Source organism: Micromys minutus (genome assembly GCF_963924665.1).
Source record: "Micromys minutus genome assembly, chromosome: 6".
NCBI classification, from domain to species: Eukaryota; Metazoa; Chordata; class Mammalia; order Rodentia; family Muridae; genus Micromys; species Micromys minutus.
This window is the reverse complement of record NC_137975.1, coordinates 60101123-60119421: the sequence shown is the minus strand read 5'-3', so window position 1 is coordinate 60119421 and position 18299 is coordinate 60101123.

Sequence of the window (18299 nt, the reverse complement as noted above, 5' to 3'; positions counted from 1 at the left end):
GTATCTCTTCACATACTCAGTAGTTCTGACCTTCAGCACAGCTTCTGCCAGACACTGCTGCTGAAAGGAATCTTCTCTCTTCTCCCACTGCTGACTCCTCCCCTTAGCAGTCTAACACTCACCTCTACTTCTGTTCCTGACAGTAGCCATGGCCCAGTCATTATGCTAAGCATGTTGTCACCTCATCCTACAACATTCTAAGGTAGCTACAGTCTATTTCTTTTTGATACAAGAATCTGTATCCTAGGGAGGCTGTGTGTTAATAACATCCTGTTCCAAGAGGTAACCTTGCCTGGGACTTCCTAAGTCAGCCCTTCAGATTCAGTTTGTCACTCTTATAATTTTTTAAGACAAAGAAGAAAACATTAATAAGATTAAGGAAAGGTCAACTTGCTCGTGATCCAGAAGTTGTAAGTTAACATTCTTCTACAAAGCCACATATATCCCCTGGTTCTCACACTGCATATACATCTACCTTTCTTCTGTGATTTGATTTATAAAAGTGTCTATACATCACAGTGACCTTAGGCTTCATGAAATAGTTAATCAAGGTTTTATTTTTATTTGTTTTTAGAATCTGCAATAGGGCAGTACATGCAGTCTGTTGTGTCACTAGAGGTGCCTCCTACTCAACGGGATGTACTAGCTGGTTACAGAGAACCCAAAGAGCCAGAATTCCCTAGTCATGCTGCCTTCTTGCTATAGATTCCTTCTGAATCATGTTTTTGTCTGCATCAGAAGCTTTGGCAGAGGCAGAGGATGGAGCACAAGTCTGCTTCTCATACTTTTGGGGAGACCCAGGTATCATGGCGTTGTTTTGCCTCTTGGTTTTCCTTAATACATGCTTTCTATGCTGGAATCCAGGGTATTTTCTTCAACCCAGTCTTCCATGAGCATCTTAAGTCCAGAAATATTAGGATTGTACATGGATATGCAGATGTAATTTTCCATCTGGTCATGGTAAAGTTAAACTCAACATGGGGATAGGATCAGACTGAGTTCACATCAATAAAGATTAATTATTCATATAGTGACTTATGTGTGTGTGTGTGTGTGTGTGTGTGTATGTGTGTGTGTGTTTGTCTGTGTGTGTGTATGTGTGTGTATGTGTGTGTGTGTGTGTGTGTGTGTGTGTGTGTGTGTGTGCTTCATTTAAAACCAGAAGATAGCATCTTCACCTTATCAGATTTTTATCCTAATAGGGAGACCAAAAATTTCAAAAAGTGGGTGTGGAGTCGGCTGAGATGTGATTGTGGCAGAGCAGTGAACATGCCAAGCATGCCAAGCTCTGGATTTAACTTCATGTAACACTAAAACTTACCACTTTAATCATTTGTAAACTTTTATTCGGTGCTATTGAATGCATAGGCATTGCTGTGCTATTCCCACAACCATCCGTGGCAGACTGTTTTCGTCTTTCACCATTGAAAATCTGCCCACATCAGATAATTAGTTCTTGTTGGTGTCTCCCTCTAGTGTCTCTTCCTGGTACCATGCATTCTGCTTTCTGTCTATGAGTTCATCACTATGAAAGAAGAATCATCGTCCTTAACCATGAGCAACTTTCCCCCATTATTGTTAAATCAAGATACCTGAGTTCATAACTGCAACTCTCTTAGATCTAAAGCCCAGGGTTCAGTGCAGGCATGTGACCTGCATTGTAACATTGTAACTCAGACTGGAATGAGTTTACACAGACATCTGTAGGACAGGGTGGCAAAAGCTAGTGTGGCATTGTTCCTCGGATGCCTTAGAAAAAGGAGGTACTTTTGCTTAAGGCTTGGGAAGGAGTTTGGCACACTCAAAGTATGAAGCAGGATGCCAAATTTCAGACAGAAGCATCTGGTTAGACAGCGAGATGGCTCACTGTCCTTGTTAACTTCACTGGATCTAGAGTCATCTCAGAGATGCACCTTTGGTGGTGTCTGCTATAGTGTTTTCAGAGAAGTTTGATGGAGAGGCAAGGATCTACCCTGAGAGTGTGTGGGTGATGTGACACTATCCTATGGATGAGAGACTTGTACCAAACACCAACATTATTCTCTTTCTCTGTTGTGACCCAGAAAGCAGTGTGACCACTGTCTTAGTTATGCTGCTCTTTGTTACCCTGCAGGATGGAGTAACCTCAACCCATGACCCAAAAATAAACTTTCCCTCCAAGATAGTTTTGTCACAGCAGTGAGGATAGTAACCCAATGGGTAGACTCTTGATGTTTTTTTTTTTTGGAAATCACAGCCTCTGGCTCAGCAGGAAACACTGGGAAGAATTGACATTGGAGGTGTTTTTAAGGAAGCTCACAAGGTGAGCTTGGAGTCAAGTCTTATGGCTTGAAGTGTCCATACTTTTGACAGCAACTCTTCAGTAGTTTTAGAATGTTAGTTTGCCAGAGTGATGGGTGTGGTCAATGAAGGGCAGGTGCTGTCCTGTGGGCCTCTCACCCCAGGAATAGGATGCAGCCTCAGATCCAGTCCTGGTACTGAAATGAAATAAATCTGTGTGAAGCCATACTAACTCCATGGATTTCTCAAAAAGCTCTTTGCATTTCGGCAAACACTTTATATGCTTTTTTATCTCATTTGTTTTCTCTATCATTCCATATGAAGAGGGTACTATCACCATGGTCTTTTTTTTTCTTTCTGATAACAAAGTTCAAGGTCTTGTTTTTTTTTTTTTTTTTTTTGTCTTGGTTTTTTGTTTGTGGTGCAAGCTTCTCATTTATTGTGAAGCAGGACCATGTGTGGAAGCCAAGTTTACCTGCAAATCTCATGTCCTTGGCCAGAATGTTCACAAAGTGCCTTTTAATGCATTTGGATTCTGTTCCAAATGAAAGAGTGTCTAGGTGGTTGTTGTTGGGAGGGATGTATCAAAGCTGCAAAACCAGAAGGCTCTTTAGTCACCATGGCAACCTAGGAAAGCATCTTTTCTCCTTACTTGGTTTTTCATCCAAACCTAAACAAGGATACCAGAGCTGTCTTGTGAAGATGGACAGAGAGGAAGAGACAAACCATGACTTTCAAAGTGCTATTTTAAAAAAAAAACAAAAAATAAATCATAGACAAACTCACAGGGCAGACTTAGAAAAGGTTAACTCCTACAGAGCCAGGCTAATATTTGTTTAACTACACTAAATGAAAGATAATTTGGCCAGGAGCCCATAGAGAATTCTTTTATTTGATCTTATTTCTCACAAACCTCTCAGTACATAGAAAGGGCAAGAAAGTTCCAGAACCTTATCACCACCATCATTAGATCGTCTTCTCAGGGGACCATTCATCTTTCTCCAAATGTCATTTCTCAGATGCTGGCTTCAGGGCCCATGGTGATAATTCAAGTTTTTCCATATCAGAAACACTCAGTTGCATTACAGTACCCAGAGACCTGCTTAGCTAGGTGGAGATTTCACCTGCTCAAACAAAAAGTTTTTAAATAGAAAATATTAAGAACAGAATGCCATTCTCACTGAGAGGTTATATAGAAATCAAAAATTTAAAAAAGCAGCCATCCAAAAGAACTCTTTCAAAGGAGTTTCCTTTTGCATTCGGTGGCTACGATGGTATGTATATAACGGAAATCTGGTCTTCAGGAAGTGGGTAACTTGTGAGTTTTAGGGTTGTGATAAAAATAGATAAAGCAGAACTCCATTAATCAGTATACCTAGTAGGCTGGCATTTTGCTTGCAGGTTGCATTCTATGATTCCCTGCAAGAGATAAATCTCAAGGAAACTAGGTCACTGTTGGAGGGTATTTCTATAGTTTGGTTGCTTCTAAGCCTCTAGTTTATATCTAACTTAAATGTTGACAAAGTTTGTAATTGGACTGGTGGCACCAGGAATTTAATGATCTGACATTGCTGAAAGAGTTCCAGGGTAGCTTACAAGCACCTTTTTGAGACAGGGAAGAGTGGAGAATCAGATTACAGATGAAAAGAGACTGGATGATGTTACTGCAGACAGAAAATGAAGTCCCACATCTGCACACCACACACATATTTTTTGCCTTACCAATCTTCCCCTCCTCTTCTTTCTCCTATATAATTTTATATAAGGAACCTCACAAGTTAGTGGAAACAACACAGTCATTCTTATATAACAAAGACTATTAATGTCTGCAATTCTTGGCTCATTGCTTCTGGTAGGAAATAACCATTCACTAGGCAATGCAAAACTCTGGTGATTTCCATAGCTTCTTAAGCACCTGAGCATATTTTGTGAGAATAAGGAAAAGGAGGAGGAGAATGAGGAGGAGGTGGAGGAGGAGGAGGTGGAGGAGGAGGAGGAGGAGGAAGAAGAAGAAGAAGAAGAAGAAGAAGAAGAAGAAGAAGAAGAAGAAGAAGAAGAAGAAGAAAAAGAAGAAGAAGAAGAAGAAAGAAAGAAAGAAACCAAAAAAAAAAAGAAGCAAAAATAAAGGGAAGTTGGGGGGGGGGCTTTGGTGGCTGGAAGAAAAGCTAGTGATATGATGAAATGTACAGACCATTTTCAATTATGGACAAAGCTCAGGCACTGAGACATGGGTTGACTTAGGACCTTCTATTCTTGTTCGTATTCATGGTAAGAGAAAAAACAAGCAAGCAAGCAAGCAAGCAAGCAAGTAAACACCACCCCACTGAAAATTTCTAGATCACCAGGGGTTATTTTAACATTGTTGTCTTCACAAGTATTGATGTCATGGTCCTCATACTTTGTGGAACATTACTTTTACCTTCACACTTATAAAGACCATCAGATCAGAAGCAGGGTGGGCAGAGAACATGCCACATGTATTCTTAATTTCTCCAAATTGACCCAACTGTGGACAAGGCTGGAGAGTCACTGATTCCCATCCCCCCTCCCACAATGTGGTCCTAAGCTGAGAATGAGAAGTTGGGTGAAAATACAGAATCTGCACGTCTCTGATCTTCACACACACACACACACACACACACACACACACACACACACACACACACACACACATACACACACACACAAACACATATATAAAATCTTCATTATAGTTATACTTTCAGCCAGGTGACAACAGATGCTGGTGAGAATGTGGACAAAGAGGAACACTCCTCCATTGTTGGTGGGATTGCAAACTAGTACAACCACTCTGGAAATTTGTCTGGCAGTTTTTCAGAAAATTGGACATAGGACCCAGCTATACTACTCCTGGGCATATACCAAAAAGAAGCTCCAGTACATAACAAAAACACATGCTCTACCATGTTCTTAGTAGCCTTATTTATAATAGACAGAAGCTGGAAAGAGCTCAGATGTCCTTTATCAAAGGAATAAATACAGAAATTGTGGTACATTTACACAATGAAGTACTACATAGCTATTAAAAACAATGACTTCATGAAATTCATAGCCAAGTGGATGGAACTAGAAGCTATTATACTGAATGAGGTAACCCAGACACAAAAGAAAACACATGGTACTTACTATTAAGCAGATACTAGCTCAAAAATCGTAGAGTACAAAAGAAACAATACACAGACCTTATTAAGATCAAAAATAAGGAGGGTCAGAATGTGAATACCTTAGTCTTTCTTAGAAGAGAGAATAAAACATTCATGGGAAGAAATACAGGGACAAATAGAGGAGCATGGATTGAAGAAAAGATTATCCAGAGACTGCCTTACCTGGGGAATCCATCCCATATGCAGCCACTAAACCCACACCTCATTGCTGATGCTGATGCCAAGAAGTGCTTACTAGTAGGAGCCTGATGTGGATACCTTCTCAGAGGCTCTGGCAGAACCATACTGATACAGATAAGGATGCTTGCAGATAACGATCGGAATGAGCACAGGGACCCCAATGAAGGAGCTAGAGAAAGGACTGAAGGAGCTGAAAAGTGTTTGCAACCCCATGGGAAGAAAAACAGTATCACCCAACCAAACTCTCCAGAGCTTCCAGGAACTAAAACACCAACCAGTGTTTCTCTCCATACACATGGAGAGACCCATGGCTCCAGTTGCATATGTAGCAGAGGATAACATTTTCTTGCATCATGGGAAGAGAGGCATCTGGTCCAGTGAAGGCTCATTTCCCAGTGTAGGGAAATGTTAAGGCATGGAGGCAGGAGAATATGGTTGGGAAAGAGACCACCTTCATGGAAGTAAGGGGGATGGGAGTTGGGGAAAAGGGAATAACATTTGCAATGCAAATAAAGAGAATAGCCAATAAAACTGAGAGAAAAAAGAAGTTAGTCTGTAGGAGGTCAGTCAAGAACACCATTGGTTTTGTCCATAAGGATGTTTCCAGAGATTATTCAAGGCTAGAAGACCCAGATTGACTGTGGATGGCAGCTTCCCATACACTCTGGGCCTGGAGGAAATAAGAAGGAAAGAAGAAAGAAGAAGGAATCTAGATAACAGCAGAATTTCTTCCTTTGCTTCTTGGTTAATCAGGAAATAAGGAGCTTTTCTTTTCCACGTGCCTCCATCATGATTGCCTGTGCAGACACTGAGGAGTAAACTCGGGTCCTCACGCTCATGCAGTGGTATTCTTATCAGTGGAACCATCTCCCTAGTCACAGAGGAGACATGCTTTATGAGAAGACAGACACAGCATGACCCACAGGTTGCAGAGAAATGCAGAACAATACTCTATGGAGGAGGTATGACACATGGGACACAGAACTAAATAAACATGGTAGAGAGAAAAATAAACAAGGCAGCGTTATCCAAGCTTTTCCTTCACTCACCTCCTTTTATAGTCAATTCTTTCTTGTCAAACAAGATTTTGCTGAAGGAATGATTTTTAAGTAAATCAATACTTATTCATTTCACAGTGAGACAAGGTAGAGGATGATGAGGAAATGGCAGGTCTTGGGATTTAGCTCTGAGGAGTATCCTTTCAGGTCTGTAGAAGCCTAAGGAATATGCTTTAATCTTTTAATCTCACTTTACACACACACACACACACACAAACTTGTGTCACTGATCATGTGTTTGTGATCACTGCCACTAGGATGAGAGAGAGAGAGAGGAGAGAGGAGAGAGAGAGAGAGAGAGAGAGAGAGAGAGAGAGAGAGAGAGAGAGAGAGAGAGAGAGGGAGGGAGGGAGGGAGGGAGGGAGGGAGGGAGGGAGGGAGAGAGAGAGAGAGAGAGAGAGAGAGAGAGAGAGAGAGAGAGAGAGAGAGAGAGAGAGAGAGAGAAGCACTTTGGCATTTGGTGGTCATTTTATCAGCCTTTTTGGCAGGATGAATGCAGCCTAGAAACAGAAGGAAGAATCATGGCTGGTGGGATGGGTAAAGATTTCATCCAGTTCTTCTTTCCAGAAAATGAATACTCTGGATCATCTTCTGATCATCAGAGAATTTATAGTTGTTTTCTACAACTCTTCTAACAAATTCAGACCAGCAGAGGCATGTTTTCTGCTAATTACCACACCATGTGTCCACTCCTGCAACTCTCACCTGGCCAAAGTTTTGTGCCTGATTGTTTGTTTTTTAAATATTTTCTTTCCCAAGCTGGAAATTATTAGGTCCCAATGGCCAGTTATTCTGTGACCTTCTAGGAGCTGTGGAATGAATTTGTCTGCTGTTTGCTACCTGTTGATTTTTTTCTGTTCTTTCCTGTTTTGCAGCTTGCAGCTGCTCCACACGAAGCAGAATGACTCATGAGGGTGGTAGCACCAACTCCTTTGACCCTCTCCTCTAATTGCTTCCTTTGGCAACTCATATTTTCAAAAACAGACACTCAGTCCCCATCGGAAACACCTTATACATGTTCTTTTTATGGAATCACAGAACCATAACAGGATGTGCTCCTGGCCTTTCTCAGAACCTTTTTCTTTGTTTACCATTTCAATCTTTCTTTTTCTATAAAGTTTTTCCCAGTAGACCTAACCCATTAAATCTACTTTTGCACAATGAATCCAAGTCAATTTTCTTAAACTAACAGAATCTAAGTTAAGGACACACACTTCTCTACACAGTATTGGTGGTGTCCATGGCACACATGATGTGTGGTTTTCAGACTTCCTTCCATAGTGTCTACATTAGTTACGTATGACTGCAGCAAATGACCTGATTTAGACAAGGTAAGAAATGGAGAATCTATTTCTGTTCCGAATTCCATGATATTTTCCAATATGGTTTTGCATCTATACTTAGGAATCTATTGATTAAAATACGCAATTGTTCCCTAAAGGGGACAAGAGACAGTTTATTTTGGAGCCAAATATGAATGGCTATGACCCAGGAAACACAGATTTAGGTTACCCCAAATTTCATGTACAAATTTGATAATGGTTTGATGAAAGTTTCATGTTAACACAACAAAGAAAGTCACAAACAAGGGCTGTTTACAGTAGAAACATTTGATATGTAGGTTTAAATATAGCACAGAAATCTCTGCTGTTGGTCTCAGATATTATTGATGATGTTCTTACCCTTTAGATTGGTGGAAGGTGGAAGTTAATTGTATGTTAAATTAATAGATCCCAAAGGTATTACTTATTAGTTACAGGGATATTAGATCAGAAATGCAGGTGGACAACATAGATGGGACTTAAAGATAGATCAAGATAAATTGGAATGACTTTGTAGACCTGCAGTAGTCAATCCTTTCTACAACCACTGACTTATAATCACTTGCAAAAGTTCAATCTTAACCTCTCCCCTGCAATTTTTTTTAACTCCGTCCAAGACTCTAGCCCATAGAATAGTGCTGCTGCCTGCAGTTTGGTTGACAGTTCTACCTTTACCCAATTTATAAACCCACTCACCAACATTCTCAAAATTTTCTGCTACCATAGTGACTCACCAAATTCAGAAAATAGGGTAACGATCATGATATCGTTGGTATGGGATTACATAATCAATTATATATTAGAAGCCTCACTGAGATATCAGTGAGATTTGTTAAGGGATTTGTAATGGGAGAATGCCATAGGCCAAATGGCCAGGGAGAACATAGTATCAGGAAAACCAAAAAAATCTGCCTTTCCCAAAGGACTTCTACCTTTCACCATGAAAGAACTTTTCAGGGCTCAATGGTACGTACCTTGGCCATATTATAAAGAGAAAGGGGTTTATGGGTTACCTAGGTGCTCTCTACATTATTCTTTCTTGTCTTTTGTAGCCTGAGAGTAGAGAAGTCCCTATCAATAAAAATTCATCTTGAAGATTATAGGTACTTTATATTTATGTATTTGCAGAATTCATCCTTTTGTTTTATTTTGCTTTGTTTTGTTGATGAGAGAGGTTTGCTTCAGCCAAGTATAACCTTAAAATTTTTATTCTCTGAATGCTAAGGTTATAGGTGTGAACTAACAAAGTGTTTTATATGGGCCTGGAGACTGAATGTAGGGCCTCATGCATACAAGGCAAGGACTTTACCAACTGAGATTCCTAGTCCCAGAACTTATTATTTCTTTAAGTTTCAAACGTGTAATATAGATAAATATGGTGACACATGCCTATAATTCTAGCACTTGGGAGACTGAGGCAGAAGAATTGTGCTTTCAAAATTAGCAAAACAATTTCAGCTTTACCAAAAATAAGCAAGCAAGAGAAATAAAAAGTTATAATACTTATTTTCTTTAAAAATAAAATTTCATAGAATTAGAAGTGAAAACTAATAAATCTTACTTACCAGTTGTATTTTTTTTCTTCCTGTCAACCAATGAAAACATTGTAAAAATTCAATCATTTATAAAACACCATTTTCCATGACACACTGAGAACCACTGTGATTTTGAAGGACAAACTAGCTCCCTTGTGATACATGTGCATGAGTGGTGATGACATCCTAGGACAACCCAGCATATCAAGGAATACATCACCAGTGATGTGGTAGGCTAAGAAGCATCAAGAGATGTTGTAGATAAGGTAGACCAGATAGCTCTCTATTGAGTCCACACTAAATTGTAGGCCCTATGGAAGCACTGTGCCTTCTGAATGTATATATAAACACAGATACCTATATAAATATAAGAGTATTCTTTGTCTGGCTAAGGGTTTATCAATCTTGTTGATTTTCTCAAAGAACCTGCTCTGCCAGTGTCATACAGATACAGTTGAGTATTCTTGCAGCTAACCATTGGACTGAACATGGGGACCCCTATGAAAGTGGTAGACAAAAGACTGAAGGAGCTTACAGGGTCTACAACCCCATGGGAAGAACAACATTATCAACCAACCAAACCCTTCAAAATTCTCATGGACTAAAACACCAACCATTGAGCACACATGGAGAGACCCATAGCTCCAGTTGCATATGTAGCAGAGGATAGCATTGTCTGGTATCAATAGGAGAAGAGGCCTTTGGTCTAGTGAAGGCACAATTTCTTGGTGTAGGGGAATGCCAAGGCACTGAGGTGGGAGAGGGTGATTGTGAGAGGGAGCACCTTTATGGAAGCAAGTGGAGGGGGAGGGGAGATGGGAGTGGGGGGAAAATGGAATGACATTTGAAATGTAAATGCAGAGAATATCCATTAAATAATTTTAAAAAGAGTATATTTGTTATTATAGTTTTTATTAAAATACAGTGATACCATTTTTGAAAATTTGTGCTATAAGAATACAACAAAATATTTCAAGTTCCATCAAATTCACTTAAAAATAATACAATCATATAATACAGCAAAAATTCTAAGGGGATTAAATAAGGATCTCCAAAAAAATCTCTGTAAAGCTAGATATACAGCAGCATGTTTACCATGACCAAGAATGAAAACAACCCAATTGTTCATCAGTGGATGGATAAACAGAATATAATAAAGTTTGAAATATTACATGAGTAAATGTTGAGGACAACATGCTCAATGCATTCAGTTTTTCACAAAATGAAAATACTGGGGATGAAGAGATTGTTCAGTACGTAAGGCATTTGTTGTCAAGCCTGAAAACCTGAGCTTGGCTTTGAGGACTCACATCGTCAGAGGTAAAAATACACCACTCTTACAAGTTACTTTCTGACCTCCACAGATGTGCTCTGGTATGTGTGTATCACACACACACACACACACACACACACACACACACACACACACACACTAAATAAATAAATAAATGTAAAAAGCAGTAATTTTACAAGGTACTTAGAATAGTTAAAATCCTAAAAATACAAACTAGAACAGTTGTTTGAAGCATAAATAAAACTACAATGGAGAGTTTGTGCTTAATTTTTATTCCTGGAGAATGAGAATGTTCTACAGAAAGATGATGGTGCTTATTCACACAATGAGTTTGCTTCACTAATACTAGACATGTGCTCAAAATTTTCAAAATGGAAAATAACCGGGGCTACATACCTAAACAAAAGAACTACAGGAAGCAAAAGAATGTTGAGATTGGGTGAAATAGTCCTATTTAGGTATGAGGCCCTAGTTGGTTATCCACTACCAATTAGTAACCTCTTAAATCACATTTATACAAGCAACAGTAAATGAACTGAGCAAGAATGAACAACAGTAATGGAAGAAAGAGAAGCCATGAGTTTAAGAGGTGTAAGGTGGTGTGGGCATGAGGGATGCTAGAGACAGGAAACAGAAGAAGTGAAATGATGTAATTATATTTTAAAACCAAAACATGAAAAGAACAGGAAAATATACTGTGACACAAATTTTAGTATAATAAAAACCATGAATAAAATATTTTCAGGTGCTTTTCTCCACTCATACACTTAGAATTCTAAATATAATTATTTACATTTATTTTATTTGAAAGTTAATTTAACATATCCTTGGAAGATTATTTTATAGGCTGTTGTACTCTGGTAGGGAAACACCATCATCTCTACCCCTTAGAGATATTAGAAAAAATGTAAATTGGTCCTGGTGTTGTTCAGGGAAATTTTTATAATCATTACCCTGTTTATACTAGTATCACAGTACTTTATTCTGAGCACTGTTTTAGGGAGCCTTAATTTTCTTCATTAATTTAAAACTATTTTTACCTAATTTACTGACAGTCCCTAAATCATTTTAATCACTATCTACACCTAGTAGTTTTTTATGACAATTGGGATTTGATTTATTCTGAATGCACTTTTGTATTATTTTTAATGAGTTCTTAGGAGACATGAAAGGTAGAGGTATTTGTGAGGAATCTTTTAAATGACTGTTATATTGTAAGGCACAGACATCTTAATTAAGTATTTTAGTTTATGTGTTCTGATATTTTTCAATCTGCTGAGCCTGGAGGGGGTGTCTGCCAAGAGATAGAAGAGAGATTATCTGTAAATGTGCTTTCCATATGCATGTCAGCCAAACCAGAACTCATAATCCAAACACTCCTCTATTACAATTTCATTAACATTAGGGCTACTATTGCTCTGCCCTAATCACCCTAGGGCCACACAAACGGAAGAAGGAATTCTTATTTCTCAAGTCAGCTCAAATAGCCCAAACATGTAAGTCTTCATGTCTTGTCTCATCCAGTTTTCCTCATAGCTCTGTTTCCTTTTCAGTTCCTTGTCTTACCATCTGAGCAGCTCTGGTATGCACTCCTGTGGACCATATTTAATGTTTTTGTCCCCTTATCTTTGAATTTAATGAAGCTGATTTCATGCAAAGTGTCTTCTGATGTCAAAGTGTCTTCTATATGTCAAGCGTATCTGTTAACCAATTTCTGTCTTATTTAAAAAAAGAAAGTGTGATTTATTAACATACTCTGCTTTCTTAGAATTTATAAAGTTTAAGATTTTGAAAGCTTTTTGAAAATAAAGTATGTTTTTTTCAAAGTATGTTTTTATTTGGAATGACCTTGCATTATTTTGGAAAATTCTATTTTACTTTTATGTTCCCTACTTTCCCCATTATGAGAGGAGAGAGAGAGAGAGAAAGAGAGAGAGAGAGAGAGAGAGAGAGAGAGAGAGAGAGAGGAGAAAATGGAATACCTGTGAACTAAAAAGCATGGTGGATCCCTGGAGCTGGAATTAAAGGCCATTGTGAACTTCCCTATGTGGATGCTGAAAAACAAATTTGGGTCTTCTGCAGGCTCATGTTCTTTACCAATAGACCATCTCTCCAGCCCTGAAATTATCTTTTAGAAAATATCTCCAGAAAGCTCTTAAAATGCTATAATCTATTAAAACAGAAAATAACTAAGTTATCAAAAAGAAATTCTAGGTGAAATTTATACTTATCGATGGATACCTCAGAGAGGATTTGGGGTTGTAAGAGGCATTAATTTAGGCTTACATAAAAGAGTTTAGAAATTGAAAAGATGCATAATGCGATCACAAGGAGAAAACTTAACATTTTTTGTTTCAAAAATTGAAAATACATATAATTTGACTGTGGGGAAATTTAATTCTAGTTTGTCTAGAGACAGGCTCAATTATTTACATGTAATATTGTAGAAATTATAAATGATTATTAATAATTATATTTAATATTCATTAAGCAAGGATTTCATCTCTAGAACTAAAGTGAACTCTGAATCTGCACTAGATATAGATATTATAGATCCAGAAACATTCAGTTACAAACAATAACCAAAAAGAATACTAATATTCCACATATCTGTGTATTTTGGGATATAAAAATTAGGCCTTAAAGCAGCCATGTGAGTCAGGCTCATTTCCTCCCTAAGTTTTCAAAAGAAACATTTTGGGACAGTGCTTTATTATTTTGTCAAAAATTATATCATGGAAACTGTAATGTCAATTTAAACAATTTTGAGTAGGGAAAACCTTAGAACACATAGACACAGGAGAATATTTCCTGAACAGAACACCAGTGGCTCATGCTCTAAGGTCAAATATCAACAAATGGAACTTAATGAGATTGCAAAGTTTCTGTAAGGCTAAGGACACTGTCAAGAAAACAAAACGGCAGCCAACAGATTGGTCAAAGATCTTTATTAACCCCACTTCTGATAGAGGCCTAATATCCAAGGTATACAAAGAACTCAAAAAATTAGGCACCAGAGAATCTTAAAAATGGGGTACAGAGCTAAACAAAATGTTCTCAATTGAGGAATATTGAATGACTGAGAAGCATCTAAGGAAGTGCTTGACATTCTTAGTCATCAGGAAAATGCAAATCAGAACAACCCTGAGATTCTATGGCTAAGATCAAAAATTCAGATGACAGCAGATGCTGGTGAGGATGCAGAAAAAGAGGAACATTTCTCCACTGTTGGTGGGGTTGTAAACTGGTACAACCACTCTGGAAATCAGTCTGGTGGTTCCTCAAAAAATTGGACATAGTACTACCCAAAGACCCAGTTATTCTACTTCTGGGTATATACTCCAACAATAAGGACACATGCACCACAATGTTCATAGCAGCTCTATTTATATAATAACTATAAGCTCTAAAGAACCCAGATGTCCTTCAGTAGGTGAATGGATACAAAAATTGTGGTATATTTACACAATGGGGTACTACTCAAATATCAGAAACAAGGACTTTATGAAATTCTTAAAAAAATGGTTACATCTAGAGAATATCATCCTGAATGAGGTAACCCAGTCACAAAAGAACAGACATAATATATAGTCACTGATAATTGGATACTAACCCCAGAAAGCTCTGAACAACCCTGAAACAACTCACAGAGTATATGAAATTCAAACAAAACAAAGGCCAAAAAAAGATGAAAAATCATCATGCTTAATCTTTACACACCAAGAAAACTTTGACTATTTCATAAAAATGTATTCATATACTGTTATGTAAAAATGCTTTTAAAATCTGTACATTTATCTTTGTTTTTAAAAATAAAGTTGTTCAATTAAAAAAAGTGTTTTGAAAATAAATTCCTCACATGACTTTTTTTGAGGTGTGTTAGAAGCAGCGTGACAAAGAATGATGTTACAGAAGGACAATTTACCATCAGATTTTAATGAGATTGGTTAGATTTCACTGTAGACTTTAGGGTCCTATTGCCAGTCTCTAGGCAAGAACTTGCTAGAAAGTATGTATTGGAGAAAGCTCAGGAAGTAAACATGAAGGCAAAAACTGGCATGGAAAAGTCATATCTTACTTCTGGCTGTACAATAGTCAGGGTAATGGTGACTTCTCAATTCTGCTCTCTGTGAACTGCTTTGACATATCTCAGAATTGTTCATTTCAGAGAATTAAAGCTTGGGATAAATACACATGGGCTTGCTTCTTATTTCTATGTCATATATATGCTGAGGGAATATAGGGAGGGCTTCCTTGTGCAGTAAGAGACCCTAGGGAAGGTGAGGAGCTGTCCAAATGCTGGAAACTGTCTTGGGGGCTTCCTGTAGAACAAGGTAAGAAACCAGATTGGGAACATGGTACTTATTACCATCAGTGAGTGTAGTAGCTACATTCCAATATTATACCAAAAATAAGTACAACAATGTGGACACCCAGAGGAGTTTGCAGAAAATTTTGGATTCTTGGAAAACACAGTCTAGGAACTTCTAAGAGATTTTGTTCAGGTTCCTTTGTCTTCCAGTTAGTTTGTATTCTAATTGCACCAACTACATCTTCCTATTCCTTCTGCTACATAAATCATCCATGATCCTGTTCTACAAGTTTAGGTACTCCATCTCTTTAATTTTCTTTTCTTTTTTTTTTTTTTTTACCCTCCATTCTTTCTCCCTCAGCCAACACATTAGCCTTACATTCCCTGTCTATCGATTCAGCAGTTATGTTTTTCTCACATTAAAAATTTACATTTTTTCTTATGACCTTGAAAGGTAAGCAAGGAAAGATTAGTAGAGAACTCTCCCCAGATAGTTTATTCAGCTATGTTGACTTTTGTAGTTGTATTCCCCTAAAGGGCTTCTGATATCCATGAACAAATTATTTCTCTCATTTCCCTATGCTTTTTCCGAATCACTTCAATGCATAGTATTTAGTTAGCATTTTGTCCTTCCCCAAGGAGAAGTCCTTGAAAGAAAAAAAAAAAAACTTCTTCTATCATGCAATTTTAAGAATCCCTTGGTACTAATAGGATATTTTCCATGTGGTTAGTACTTAACAAGTATAATGGTTCATGTTAACTGTCAACCTGACAGCATCTAGACTCACATATCAGACAAGCTCTTGGTATGCACATGAGGGATTATCTTGAGTAGGCTAAGTGGGCTGGAAAGACATGCTAATGTAAACATGAGACATGAATTACATAAAAAGGGAAGTAGCTGAGTACCACCAGCATTCATTCCTCCCTGTGTACTGGATGCAGACACAATAGAAATAGGTGCCTCAACTTCCTGCCACAGTGGACCTTGCCTGCAAATCTGTGAGTCCAAATAATCCCTTCCTCAAGTTAGAGTCTTATTAGGTATTTCGTTATGCAAACAGAACAAGTAACTAATATAACTATCAGCTGATTGTTTCAAACGTCAAGGAAGTATGATTGGGGATGACCGGAAAGTTGGCTCTTCTAAGTTTTAAACATAGATTTTTGGCACTTTTGCTCAGGCTAGACCCTAACTTGTAATCCTCATGCCTCAGGCCCCCATGTGCTGGGATCACAAGCACACACCGCAGTACCTGATTGTTCTTCCAGTTTATGGTTAATTAAATGAGTAGGTGGCACTACACTCATGGTATTATTTTAGTCAAAATTCTTGGGTCATTAAGAATTGTAATTTGTTGAGAATTTAGAATGGCCAATCTCTCAATTCCACACTGAAACAATAGATCTAGAGACTAGCAAGCCAGTATGCCTTTCCATGCCCATGAGTGTAATGTATTGATGCACAACGCTTCTCTTCTGAAACAATGAGCTCTATGAAACTCTGTCCTACAGAAAAATTCAGCCTTTTAACAATTGTGTTTAAGAACATATCCTTTAACAAATTTGTTGTCACAAAACAGATGCTTGTGCCTTGTCTAACTTTCATGCATTGAAGTTCTGTCAGTTAATGAAATAATATTCACAGGAAGAAGCTTTGGTAGGTAATCAGGTCTTGAGATTGGAACTTTTTTGAATGGAATTAGTACCCCAAGAAATGAGTTCTCAAAGTGTCCCCAGCTCTCTTTTTTGTCACTTGAATAGACACGGAATGGCACTTGTCTTATCTGAGCATGCACATATGTCTATCCACGTCTGAAAGGACATTAGTGACAGACCAAGGAAATAATTCCCATCTGAGTCTAGGTTAGTAAATGAAGGAGGTAACAGAGACTACTGATTAGTGTGTGGGCCCAAACCAATCTCAGTAGCATTGGTGTAGGGGAGCCACTCATATAAGATGCTTCTCTGGAGCTCCCTGACCAACTTACAGGCATCTCAGCAGTTTCTGTTCTCACTAGAACCAGCAACTATCAACAGCTCTCCAGCCATGAATAGCAACTTGTGAGATGCTACATACTGGACTGTTGACTGGTTTGTTCCTCTGAATGGCTTGTGTAGGTAGCCACAAGATGTTGTGTGCTTATGAGTACAGTGGTCCTGTCATATCCAGAAGATGCTGCTTCACTCTGGTCTTCCTTCATCTTTTTGCTGCCCATTCTCTTGCTTGATGGTACCTGAGGTTTGAGAGGTGAGGAGGTAATATAGATGTCCCAGTTATAGCTGAGCACTCTAGACACTTATTCTCTACACTCTGAGCAGTTGTAATGAAGCAATTGGCTAAGTGTTACAGCATGAAGGGTTGTGGAATTAACAAGTACACTTCCATGGGGGAAATCATGAACTTCTGAATATCTGAATATCTGATGTCATCTCTGTGATATCAGAGCTAAAAAAAAAAAAAAAAAAAAAAAAAAAACCCAAGAAAACAAAATAGAAATCCAAGAAAACCCTTAGGAAAACCCTTAATACTATAAGCTGGTATAATTGTTGGAGTTCATTCCAAACTGCATCTTCAACTATTGGCAAAGTTTGGAGTATGAGATTGCATTTAAGTATCCTGAACTTAATCCAAGTTTGAAGTGAGACATTTTAGTTCACTTTTCCTACTTTCTGATGAAATTGCACATTAGCAGCAAAGTCTGCAGGTGGTCGATGTGCTTCAGGGATAAGTAGATGGTGTACGAAGTAGCATTGCTAACTCTTACTTTTCCTCTCAACTGGCTTTGTGCAAATCTCTTATAAATTATGTCTCTGTCAGATCACTCAGCTGTGGCAGCATCCTTAGTGGATTGAGTAGGAGCCCTTCCAGCACTGCAAAGTAGTCCAGCATTGGCACCCTGCCTTTTGATTTATCTTTCTAAGTTTGGCTATAGGAACATCCCATTGCTACCCAAAACATAAATACATAATATACCTGCCAATTTCCAACGTTGTGCTTCTACTTGGTGAGTTTCTAACCACCCCAACCCTGTTTTCCTTTACCTGAAAGAAAAAATATTCAGTAGCTTTTTTATATAACTTAAAAAAATTATAATAGTCTCACAAGTCACAATCATATAACCAACTGAAA